This window comes from Plecotus auritus (genome assembly GCF_963455305.1).
Source record: "Plecotus auritus genome assembly, chromosome: 2".
Taxonomy (NCBI): Eukaryota; Metazoa; Chordata; class Mammalia; order Chiroptera; family Vespertilionidae; genus Plecotus; species Plecotus auritus.
In genome coordinates this window covers 88740984-88753964 of record NC_137771.1, presented here as the reverse complement: position 1 = coordinate 88753964, position 12981 = coordinate 88740984, and positions in this window count along the sequence as shown.

The window sequence follows — 12981 nt, the reverse complement described above, 5'->3', positions numbered from 1 at the left end:
AAATATTTCAGAAAAATATTGTATTTTATGACCCCAAATATTGGTAGCTTCATGGATTGATATGCAGATATGTAACAGCTAAATGACAATACATATATTCTGATTTTCACTATAACATCAAGATTTGCAGTGGCTTAATAAAATCATTATTCTTGGGATTCCTCCCTATAAACCCCTATCGTTATGTTTCCCACAAATTGTTTCATCCTCAAAATATCAAATTTTCTTTCTTTTTTAAAAAATAAATCTTTATTGTTCAGATTATTACAGTTGTTCCTCTTTTTTCCCCCCATAGCTCCCCTCCACCCGGTTCCCACCTCCCCTCTGCCTTTACCCCTCCCCCCCCACACACACTGTACTCATCTATAGGTGTATGATTTTTGTCCAGTCTCTTCCCGCACCCTCCACACCCCTTTCCCCCTGAGGATTGTCAGTCCACTCCCTTTCTATGCCCCTGATTCTATTATATTCACCAGTTTATTCTGTTCATCAGATTTTTTATTCACTTGATTTTTAGATTCACTTGTTGATAGATATGTATTTGTTGTTCATAATTTTTACCTTTACCTTTTTCTTCTTCTTCCTCTTCTTAAAGAATACCTTTCAGCTTTTCATATAATACTGGTTTGGTGGTGATGAACTACTTTAGCTTTTTCTTATCTGTGAAGCTCTTTATCTGCCCTTCAATTCTGAATGATAGCTTTGCTGGGTAGAGTAATCTTGGTTGTAGGTTCTTGCTATTCATCACTTTGAATATTTCTTGCCACTCCCATCTGACCTGCATAGTTTCTGTTGAGAAATCAGCTGACAATCATATGGATGCTCCCTTGTAGGTAATTAACTGTTTTTCACTTGCTGCTTTTAATATTCTCTCTTTGTCTTTTGCTCTTGGCATTTTAATTATGATGTGTCTTGGTGAGGTCCTTTTTGGATTCCTTTTGTTTGGGGTTCTGTGCACTTCCTGGACTTGTAAGTCTATTTCTTTCACCAGGTGGGGGAACTTTTCTGTCATTATTTCTTCAAATAGGTTTTCAGTATCTTGCTCTCTCTCTTCTTCTGGCACCCCCATAATTCTGATGTTGGTACGCTAGAAGTTGTCCCAGAGGCTCCTTACACTATCTTCATATTTTTGGATTCTTTTTTCTTTTTGCTTTTCCGGTTGGGTGTTTTTTGCTTCTTTGTATTTCAAATCTTTGACTTGATTATTGCAATCCTCTAGTCTGCTGTTGGGTCTCTGTATATTATTCTTTATTTCAGTCAATGTATGCTTAAATTCTAGTTGGTTCTTTTTCATGTCCTCGAGGGTCTCACTAAATTTATCGGCCTTTTCTAGAAAATTCTTGAAAAACCTTATAACCGTGGTTTTGAACTCTATATCCAGTCATTTGCTTTCCTCCATTTCTTTCATTTGTGACCTTTTTCTTTGTCTCCACATTTTGGCTGCTTCCCTGAGTTGATAGAGTGGCTTTGTGTTCTAGGTGTCCTATAGGGCCCAGTGTCTCAGTCTCCCCAGTTACCTGAGGTGGACACTCTTGGTGCACCCCTTTGTGGGCTGTGTGCACAATCTTTTTTTAAAAAAATATATTTTATTGATCTTTTACAGAGAGGAAGGGAGAGGGATAGAGAGTTAGAAACATTGATCAACTGCCTCCTGCACACCCCCCACTGGGGATGTACCCACAACCAAGGTAAATGCCCATGACTGGACTTAAACCCGGGACCTTTCAGTTCATAGTCTGACGCTCTATCCACTGAGCCAAACTGGTCAGGGCTGTGTGCACAGTCTTGTTGTAGTTAAGCCTTGATTGTTGTTGGTATCACTGGGAGGAACTGACCTCCAGGCCAATTGGCTGTGAGGATCAGCTGTGTCTGCAATGGGAGAACTTCTGTGCTGGAGACACCCTTATGGGGCAAGACTTGCTTCAGTGGGGCTTTGGTGCTCACTGAGTCTGCCCCTGAGTGTGTCCCTTATGGATCTGAGGAGTTGTAATCTGGATGGTCCCACTCTGACCCCTGGGTACACTGGCTCTTGGATCTCCAAGGAGGTGCTAATTTAGCCTCTGCCTGAGGCCACCCAGCAGGAGCTACAGAGAGATCTGCAGATTCCTCTTCTTTGTTTGGTGTTTGGAGGTGCCCAGATGAGGCCCAGCTGTGAAGCAATGCAAGCTGCTGTGGGGCCTTGGGCCTTCCTTTGTATGTTCAGGGTCTCTCTGACTCAGCTGTAGTTTGTTAGGTAATTTTAGATTTCAAAGGACCAGGCCATTCATATGCAAAAGCCTCTGTGCACAGCTTGGGTGGGGCGGGGTCTCAGGGTGGAGCAAACAGCAATGGCTGACCGTCAGCCCTGTTCTAAGAGGCCCCCAGGTCTCAGTGTCCCACGGTAATTGCTGCAAACACCTCTGAGAGAAAGTCGCCCTCGAGTTCCGCCCAAAGCCAGACATTCCAGTTTCTCCCCGTATGAGTCTGAGTCCCCACAGTCTGGCCCAGAACTGGAGTTCAGAGCAGTTGGGAGCTTTTCTCTCCCTCCTGATTGAAAAAGACAGCCGGGTACTCGGTTGCCAGCCCTTTCCATGTGCGAGCCTCTGTACCTCTGCACTTTACTTCTGCACCTCCTTTGAGTCTCAGTGTGCTTTTCTCTTCCCTTCTAGCTGTAGAATTTCCACTCAGGCAGCCTTCCTGTGGTTCTGGATGATGTCCATTTTGTCTTTTAGTTGTAGTTTTGAAGTGGTTGTGCGAGGCAGCAAGTTCAGGTGTTTACCTATGCTGCCATCTTGGTTTCCGAACCTCAAAATATCAAATTTTCAATGGTTAATCTTAGTAGAGGCTACTTTAAATTCTCCTAACAGGATGGAGTGTTCAAAAGTATGTATATTTTTAAACTACCAGCATATTTCTTATCAAAGATTGGCCAAATATCATTCAGTACTTGATTGTTATCAAGACAATGGCTGACCTTGCAGCTTCATGCTTCTTTAAGACTGTGCATTTCACATTCAAGCTTTTCTGTTCCTAGGAAGATAAGCCTTCTCAAAGAAGATGTCATTACAGGGCCTTCTCAGAACTTCCGACTTGATAATACTTTGTAAGCCTAAAATCAGTTAAGAACCTCTGAACTTCTTAGTATTTAAGATCAGCAATAAAATAGTTGAGAAGTAGAATAAGAAGTTAACACTTGCATATGTCTTATTTTCCAAAAACAATTGTGTACTATTAAGGATATTTTTTCAAGTATCTTTGGTGTTCTAGAGTTGTTAGTAAGCCAATGGTTGTTGCTGTATTATATGCATGAATAATTAATTACTAGATAAGATACTTTATATTTGAATAGCATTTTACAATCTACAAATGCCAAATATTCTATGATAATTTCCAAATTTGTATCTTCAAGTCTGTGTCTCTAACCTAAACTCATAAATCCAACTGCCTACTCAACACTTCACTTAGAAATCTAATAGTTTGAACTTAACATGTTAAAAACTGAGTTCTTAATACTCTCTTCTTCCTCTACTTCCCCAAAGTGCTTCTCCTTCAGCCTTCCCCATCTCAGTTGATGGCAGCTCCATGATTTCAGCTGTGAGATCTTCTCTCTCTTATTCTCCACCTTAGCAGAACCCATAAATTTGCCTTTATAATATCCTGAAGTTGACCATGTCTCACCATCCCTGCTGCTCACAACTCTGGTTCAAGCTGCCATCATATCTCATGTGCATTATTGCAATAACTTTCTAACTAGCCTCCCCACTTCCACACTTACTCTTCCTCAGTCTATTTCCAACAAACCAGAGTGATTCTGTTACAACACACACACACACACACACACACACACACACACACACACACACACACACACCAGATCAGAAACCTCCAATGTTTTCCTGTGTCACTCCAATAAAAGGCATAGTGCTTATTAAGACTTACAAGTCCACTAGTCTCCCCTCACTTACCCAGCTAGAGCAAACTGGAGCTTCCAAACATGCTGAACGTTTGATGTACCCTCTGCCTGGAATACTCTGATACCATGTAGCCACATGGCCAGCTCTGGCATTTTCTTCAGATTGTTACCCAAAGGCCACATTCTTAGTGACTCTCTAAATTTGAATACTACCTTGCAACATATGCTTTCGAATTCCTTTTGTCTGCTTTATTTTCTTTCTTATCACTTATCACTATATGCCATACTATATATGTCCTCATTGAGATCTTGTGTGCTGTCAATCTCCATAACTAGAATGTAAACTCAGTGGGGGCAGGGACTTGAGTAGGTTGTTCTCTGCTCTATCTCCAGTGCCTAGACAGGGTCTAGCACACAGTAGAAGCTCCAAACACATTTGTTGAATGATTCCACCTTCCTCCTCTCTCCTTCTCCCCGCCCTCCTCCTCCTCCTCCTCCTCCCCCTTCCCCTTTCCCTTTTCCTTCCCCTCCTCCTCCTCCTCCTCCTCCTCCTCCTCCTCCTCCTCCTCCTTGTTTTAATCCTCACCTGAGGATTAAAATATGTTTTTTACTGATTTTTTAGCACATGTGCAAACATTAATCAGATCGAACCCGCAACCTAGGTATGTGTTCTGACCGAGAATCAAACCCTCAACTTTTTTGGGTTTTGGTGTACAGACGATGCTTCAACTGACTGAGCCAACCAGCCAGGGTTACACTGCTCCACCTTAAAGTCGAGATCAGTGTAGCTTGTGAATCATCTGAAACCAAGTAAAAGCAGATGTTTTTATAAACCAAGAAGAAGGGGATTTTCAGGTGTTGCTATTTCTATATTATTATAATACTTCCACCAAACTAATAAGATTTTTAAAATTGAGGTGGGATTTACATAATATAAATTTAACTATTTGGAAGTGACCAATTCACGGGCTTCTAATAAATTCACAATGTTGTGCAAGCACCGCCTCTAGTAATACAGAATTTTAATGATAGGTTTCCTTTCTTCCTTCCCTCTTTTCTTCCTTCTTTTGTTCCTTCTTTCTCTCTCTTCCTTTTTTGTTTTCTTCAAATCATGCTATGACAAATGTAGAGAGCAGGTCAGAAGAAAACTTAGAGAATTCATATTCCTTTTCATGAATCAGTTCCTTCTTTTCTAAACACTGATGTTTTTTCTACTATGTTCATTAGACTATTTCTAGGCTTTAGTACTTTGGAAGTACTCAGAGGGCTTTGGAAGAAAAATAGCTTATAAATAGCATGGTGATATATGCATCTTTTTGATGTCTGGTTAGTTATTACTAGTCACAGCATGTTCTTGATACTTACATGAGCATTATCCATAAATTATGTGGTGTCTGTTAAGAGCTCACCTTTGTCTGTAGGCTTTCTGTAAAACTGTAGTTTTACATTTACAAAGTTTATTATTATTTTATTTTATTTATTTTTAAATATATTTTTATTGATTTCAGAGAGGAAGAGAGAGAGAGAGAGAGAGAGAGAGTGAGAGAGAGAGAAAGAGAAAGAGAGAAACATCAGAGAGAGAATCATTGATCGGCTGCCTCCTGCATGCCCCTTGCTGGGGATCGAGTCCACAACCCGGGCATGTGCCCTTGACTGGAATCAAACCCGGGACCCTTCAGTCCGCAGGCCTTAGCTCTATCCTCTGAGCCAAACCGGCTAGGGCTATTTACTATTATTTTAGTAACTACATATTATATAACTTATGGGTAATTTATATAAATGCCATTTATTCTTGTGAGTTTGTCTCAAGAACATACCAGGCTCTGTCCTGTCTTGAGTCCACTCAGCGTGTTCACTTTTCTCAAATGCCATTTCTGTTCTCTACATACCAAATTCTCTACACACCCAACGACTCAGGCTGCTTCTTCTGTGAGGTTCTCACCAGCACCTCAAAGTGTCACTGGTTTTCTTCCCCCCACTGAATTTGTTCTTCTGCTCTTATTGTCTGCACCCATGATAATCACTCCATTACATTGTCTCCTTTCTTGTTCATTATCATTTCATCACTTGCTACTCTGGGCCCCATTGCATTTTCCATAAACTGAAAAGATGAAACTAGATGCCCTTTAAAGTTTCTTCCTTTGCTGAAAAAATCTCATTATGTGAAATAGTTTTTTCTTCTTGGATTCTAGACTTCTTGAGACAGATACTAACCTAGATGTGCTATGAGGGTAGATACATAAACTTTTTAATCCCATAAGGTCTCTGTTCAGCATAGACAGGTGTTTAGTAAATGATTAGTCACTATAAGCATGCATATTGATCTGTGTGTAGAAGTGTGATCTGACTCCTAGAAATGATAATGATGTGTTAGATCAAATTAACAGACGTATAGTGTTCAGGTCTTGGAAGTGTCAGTCTTGCTACTTGTGCTGGTTACAACACACAGGGTGATGTATTCCACTCTGGCAGGCCCATGTTAGGGTAGAGATCTTTCAATTGGATACCAAATTGGATAGGCTCTGGAAACCACTAAAGGTATTTAGCCTGGATAACAAATGATTAATAGGAGACAAGAACACTGTATCCAAATGTTTACAGATATAGAATGAGAAACAATTATTCCGGGAGGTCTAGAAAATAAATCTAGGACAAACGGATGGTCTTTCATTCAGGGATGATTTCAGCTTAGCATAGTAACAACTTTCTCATAATTTGAGCTATTTAAAAATAGAGTCAGTCGTGCTCAGCTGGTGTGGCCGAGTGGTTGAGCATCGACCTATGAACCAGGAGGTCACAGTTTGATTCCCAGTCAGGGCACATGCCCGGGTTGCAGGCTCCATCCCCAGTGTGGGGAGATTCTCTCTCATCATTGATGTTTCTATCTCTCTCTCCCTCTTCCTTCCTCTCTGAAATCAATAAAAATATATTTAAAATAAAATAAAATAAAATAAAATAAAATAAAAGTAGAATGAGCTACCTGCCTCATTGGATCTATTAATTGTACAAATATTTATTAAATGTCTACTATATGCCAGACACTGCTTTTGATGTGAACAAGTAATGATAGTCATGGACCTGCTGTAATAGAACTTACATTCTAGTGGGAGAGATAAATATGTGTTTTTTTTCCACAAAGCAAATAAAATTTCCATGACAAAAATAAAACAAAGAACTGTGATAGAGAAAATGGGGCAGAAAGGGTTGCTGGGCAAGAATAGATAAGTGGCCAGGGAAAGTGCCTGTGAGGATGACATTTGAGCTGATACCTAAATGGCCAGAAGAACTAGCCATGTAATAACTCAGGGAAAGGCATTCCAGGCAGTCAGGTGCAGTAAGGGTAGATGTTGGAGGGCCCTCAGCCAATGAACCTGAGGGTTTAAATCTGACGCCCAGTTGTTTGGTCAAACACTAACCTAGATGTGCTATGATGATAGTTTATAGATGTGATTAACATTTACAACCCATTGGATTTAAGTAAAGGAGCTTACCCTCCATACTATGGGTGGGTCTCCTCTAATCTGTTGAAGGCCTTAAGAGGAAAAATTGAGGTTTTCAGGGAAAAAATAATTTTGCTTCAAGACTGCAGAATCAAATCCTGCTGAATTACCAGTCTGCCAGCCTGCTCCTCCGATTGCAGACTTACCAGTCTCTACAACCGTCAGAGGCAATTCCTTAAAATAAACCTTATATACTGTGTTTATACATATATACACTATACATGTATAAACACAAATACACACATACACGTTATAGTATTGGTGTGTGTGTGTGTGTGTGTGTGTGTGTGTCCTATTTGGTCTGTGTCTCTGGAGAACTCTGACTGATACATATATCTTCTGGGGAGTTTCTGTACTACCTGGAATGAAGTGTCTATGAGTCCACAGCCAATTGAGTGAGTATGGAGAGTAGACATTAATGGATTATGGTACCAGAATTATTTAGGGACCAAAAAAGCTATGGGTGAGACTTTTAGAAAGTATTCCTATTTCACAAGTATTTCTGCTGTCTATTGAATCCTACAGTGTAGTGGGGTGGCCTACCAGAGCAAATCTATATTATAAAAAGCCAGTGGCCATAATGCCATAACGACCAAACAACCTGTCACCAGGAGGTGCATTGATGGGTCCCACGGCAGTGGTGGGAAGGACTCTGGGTCCTGCAGCATGGCGGGACTCTGGGTCTCCCGTAATTTCATGTGCTGGCCCTCTAGTGTTTAATAAAAAATGGAGAATTCATCCCTTACTCCATTTCTGCATTTAAAAATATATATTCTTGATTTCAGAGAGGAGGGAGAGGGAGAGATAGAAAGAGACAGAAACATCAATGATGAGAGAGAATCATTGATCAGCTGCCTCCTGCACATCCCCTACTGGGGATTAAGCCTGCAATCTAGGCATGTGCCCTTGACCAGACTGGAACTGGGACCCTTCATTCTGTAGGCCAATGTTCTATCCACTGAACCAAACCAGCTAGGGCTCCATTTCTACAATTTAAAATTGATTTATACTTAAGAATTTCCCTCAGAGAACATTCAGAGAGTAAGAGGTAATTGTGGGAGTTCAAATTAGATCTGTCTTTTCTTTGCTGGATCATTTAAAGTAGACATACTTATATTTTTGAGAACAATTTTTATATTTACAGTCCAGGGGATACTCTAGAAATTCAAGGTGGAATACATGATGATAGAAGCCAGCAACCATTTTGATTTATGATCTATTACAAATACCTGTGAAATCACCTGGAAATTATTTTCCTGGCATTTGTACAACTGCTGCAGGTCACTGATAACATTTGTTATTCTGTCACCACTTGCTACTCCCTTCAAATTTAGCAAATGCCTGGTATAACATTTCACAGATTCAAGGCAACTTGTCCTCATCAGAGAACTGAATCTCCAGGGTCTCCTGGCCATAGCTGACTATCATGGGTATATCTTCAATATTTTCCACCAACAGTGCAAAATGTAGAAGAATGTCATTAGCTACCAAATAGCTGGTAGCAGAGTAAAAATTACAGATTACTATGCTAAACAAAAAATCTTACATTAGCTTGGCATATTATTAGTTTTCTTTTCCATACAAAATACATTTTATTTTTTAATGAATAATCTTGTCTAATATTAAATTGTGCTAGTTAAAATTTGTCAAAATAAATTAAGTCAGTATTCTAAGCTGTGTGTTTATGGATAGGCAGTTTGTAAGCCTGACTTTTAACTTTTGTTCTGTACAAATGCTGAAAGAATGCATAACAAGAGATGTGTGATGGAAGTCAGTATTTGAAGTTGTGGGGAGCTGGCACGGCCATGGCATACTCAGCTCTAGGGCACCTTATGTGCTGTGCCAGCTCAGCCAGGTTCAGTGAACCCGAGTGGGGCGATGAAGGATTGAGAAAAGACAGACAAGAGAATGAAAGCTGGGACTCGGTGGGACGCTGCTTCCCTGATGGGGAGCCAGCAGCGCCACGAACTACAAGCCGTGTCTTTATTTTATAGCCAGATGCCATGAGGCAAAGTAAGGGCGTGGTCAAGATGTTTACAACATTCTCGTGGGTTTCGACTCAATTACATGCACCTGATCAAGCTTTGTTTACTTGCAGCCTATATCACTTAGACTCGTGGGGCCACGTGTTCAGACCATAGGTTCAAGCTCACAACTACAGCTGTTGGCTATAATTGTGCTGGGAGGCTCTGCCCTCCAAGCTGGGACTTGCATGTGGCCACGAGAGGACTGTGCCTTCTCATCAGTCCAAGGCTTGAACCTGTCCAAACTCTGTAGCTGCGTCCCACATGAAGTGTTGGAGTGTCACCTTTTATCTTCCTCCTAAGGATGTACTAGTCCCATTTTGAGAGGGCTTAGCTTGATTCAAGAATTCCAAGGTCCAGGGAAAAGGTTCTATGATAACAAAATGCTTTTGCTTAACTGGATGCATTATTTTTCCCAGTCTTCTTTGCACCTTAAATGGGTTGATTTTGAGGAAACTTCTTAACATCCTGTTTTCTGGTTCACCTTCATCCTTAATTATCTCAGATTGTAAAGCACATATTTCCCATGAAAGTCTTTCAAGGTATTTAGAACTCCTGAATAAGGAGACATTTCAGGTACTCTGAGGGGAAGAAATACAGCCTTTAAACCACCCCCAAAAGGAACTGCTTACCTGACCTTCACAGAGCACAAAATCTCTGAGTTCAAATCCCCACTCTCACTAAATAGCTGTGTGAGTTCTGCAAAATCCATTCTCATACTCACTATTTTCAGTTTTGACTGAAGACCATGTCCCTAAACTCTACACTATACTACTTAACCCTATCTCTGTACAAGGTTACTGCAAATATTTCTAGACTTTATCATGAACCATCTGTGTCTGTCCTTATAGCTAAATATCCCCGATCCCTTTCATTTACCTTTATTAAGTATAATGGTTAATTTTATAAGGTCACATGGCTAAGTCAAGCATTATAGTTGTTTGGTCAAGCATTATAGTTGTTTGGTCAAACTTATTTTAGAAGTTTGTGAAGGTATTTAAAGACAGGAATAAACATTTAAATCAGTAGACAATGAGTAGAACAGATTACCCTCTATCATTCCATTAAGTGGATGGGCCTCCTTCAATCAGTTGAAGGCCTTAAGAGGAAAGACAGGTTGTCCAAAGAAAAAACAATTTTACCTCAAGACTGCAACAGAGAAATTCTGCCTGAGTTTTCAGCCTGCTCCCCTGCAGAATTTGGACTCAAGATTGCAAATTAACTTTCACCAGAATTTCCAGCCTATAGGCCTTCCCTACAGATTTCTAACTTCATAGGCCCCCACAATTGTATGAGCCAATTCCTTAAATCTCTCTCTCTCTCTTTCTCTTTGCCTCTGTCTCTATCTCTATATATCTTCATCTCTTCATCAAGATACTTACCTATACCTATGTATCTCTTCCTCTGGCAAGCCCTAACTCAGTGGTCGGCAAACTGCGGCTCGCGAGCCATATGCGGTTCTTTGGCCCCTTGAGTGTGGCTCTTCCACAAAATACCACGGCCTGGGCGAGTCTATTTTGAAGAAGTGGCATTAGAAGAAGTTTAAGTTTAAAAAATTTGGCTCTCAAAAGAAATTTCAATCGTTGTACTGTTGATATTTGGCTCTGTTGACTAATGTGTTTGCCGACCCCTGCCCTAACTAAAACATAAAGCAACAATTTTTTTTCACTTTTTTCAACCTCTTTATTGTTTTCTGAATATGTTCTAGGTTGCTAATACCTCACCTATACATAAGGTATGATAAGTACAAGGTGGGGCAATATTACGGTATTCCCATCTCATCCTAGCCCCGTATAATTTACAGCTTAAGAAAAAAGGCTTGTATAGAGAGAGAGAGCCACATTTAAGTCCCCATGTTACTAATTTGTGACTTAAACCAGTTACTTAATTCAATCTCAGTTTCTTCAAATCTCTACCTGAGGAAAATAATAGTAACTACATTATAGGGTTTCAGGACGTGATAATAAAAAGATACTCCACTCCAAGGAAAGAACCAGTTCTTTGGCTTTAGCAACAAGTAATTATCAGAATTAGGTTTAAACCCATCTGGATTGATCAATGACACCCTACCACAGTAACCAGTAAGCCAACCAGTGGCAGCTCACATTTAAAAACAGTTGATTAGCAGTAGCCTCACTATACTTCTAAAGGGCACCCTATCAACAACTGTCTTACTCAAATCACTATGTTTCCAGAGCTAAATACAACCAGTGCATCCCCAATACCTCTACTACATTTGAAAAAGCACCAGTCCCTGAACTCCATGCTTGCCTAAACCCTATGTAAGTGCAGCTCTTTGCTCTGCTCAGAGACGCTGCTGCTTATAAGCACAGCTCTCCCGCATTTAGCGATGCTTCCAGCTTCTTGTTTCAGGCATTTGGTCGTGGCCACATCTTTTGACAGAGAATAAAATAGAATCATATATGAAAAATATTTAGCATAATGCCTGGCATAGAATAATCAATCACTCAATACATGTTAGCTACTCTCTTAACATATAATCCTGTTGCTGTCCTCTAAAGTTACTTTGGCTTTTTTGCTAGCAAAGGCTGTCAGCCTGCGAACGAGGTTGAGGTAAACACACACACACACACAAAATGGGCATGAAGCCAACATCAAATTGGGCCTAGAGGTGACTAGACCAAGGGATGGCTGATCAGGGAGGATGATCAAGACAATAGCAGTTCACTGGGAAGGCCTGTGACCATGGCCACATCTTGCCTAGCCATGCTCCTGTCTGCTTCCTGAGTTGCTGTTTGAGAGTAATCCTATTACACTGTTGAATCCCAGCGTCAGCTAAATCCCAGAGTTCTTTCCCTCGGGGCTGCTGATGACCCATCAGTCCCAAGCTGCATTTGTATGTTTGTTAGACCCCAAACTAGCAGGATGGGACACTTATCCCATTAAGTTTTATCTTGCTAAATTTGGTTCAATGCACTAATATGATTAAAATCCAATATAAGAAAATGCCTTCAAACATATGTGGATGCAGGATATAACAAGGTTTTTTTAGACACATAGACAAAGATATGTTTGCCCTTCTAGTGAAAGGCTCTGCTCTGTTATTCTTTGTGTATGGGATCCTGCTGACAAAGATGGGACCCAGGAAGATAGAATATTTATTTTGTACTTTAAATAGACTTTTTTTTTTAAAACAGTTTTAGATTTACAAAATAATTGAGAACATAGTACAGAGTTTACCTATGTTCTGCACCCAGGTTCCTGTTATTAACATCTTAATAATGTGATGTGTGGTACATTTGTTATAATTAATTGATACATTATTATTAAAGTTCTTATTTTATCCTGACTTCCTCAGTTTTTACCTACTGTCCTTTCTCTTTTCCAGGATTCCACCCCGGATACCATATTACATGTGGTTTTCAGGTAAGCCTCTTTAGGGTCCTCTACACTGTGAGCCTCTCAGGCTTTCCTTGTTTTGATGACCTTGACAGTTTTGAGGAACACTCTTCTGTAGAATGGTCCTCAACTGGAATTCATCTGTTGTTTTACTCTGTGTAGGTTGGGATTCTGGTTTTGGGGGGAGGAAAAGCACAGAGGCGAA